This window comes from Acanthisitta chloris, unplaced genomic scaffold (assembly GCF_000695815.1).
Source record: "Acanthisitta chloris isolate BGI_N310 unplaced genomic scaffold, ASM69581v1 scaffold18244, whole genome shotgun sequence".
In the NCBI taxonomy this organism is placed as follows: Eukaryota; Metazoa; Chordata; class Aves; order Passeriformes; family Acanthisittidae; genus Acanthisitta; species Acanthisitta chloris.
In genome coordinates this window covers 543-1087 of record NW_008667802.1, presented here as the reverse complement: position 1 = coordinate 1087, position 545 = coordinate 543, and positions in this window count along the sequence as shown.

Genomic DNA, 545 nt, shown 5'->3' with positions numbered 1-545 from the left:
CCCCATCCATGCAGCCGTCTCATCATCTCCCTGAGCCTGCCCAGCCGTGGGTCAGCAAGGCAGCAGGTGTGGTGGTTCATGTGCCAAGGTGCACATGGGTCTGGCTGGCTGGGGAGTAAAGGAGCACCTGGCACTGAGGGGGCACTTGGGGGTCTCTGGGGACCAGCACAGCATCTGCCTTTTCCCCCTACAAGGCAGGAGATCCGTCTGGGATCCTGGAGAGGGAAATCTCTGCCCTGCAGTGCTGTTGCATCCCGTCACCAGGGCATCCAGGGCAGGGAAATACCCCATTCTCCTCCCCCAGTACTGCAGAGTGTATTCCTTGAGGGGCTGCGGGCTGGGCTGGACCCCTGCCCGCACAGCCAGCACCCCCAGGAGAGTCAGGCTGGGGGCCTGGAGGGACTTGGACTAGGGGTGCAACTAGGAGAGAGCTCCAGGGTTAATCTGCACCCCTTCGGGGGACCCCTCTCCCCTCTGTGCATGGAGTCTGTGCTGCCACATGTTCTGGGCGAGTAGTGCCCGTTGGCATTGGCTTTTTGGGGGTG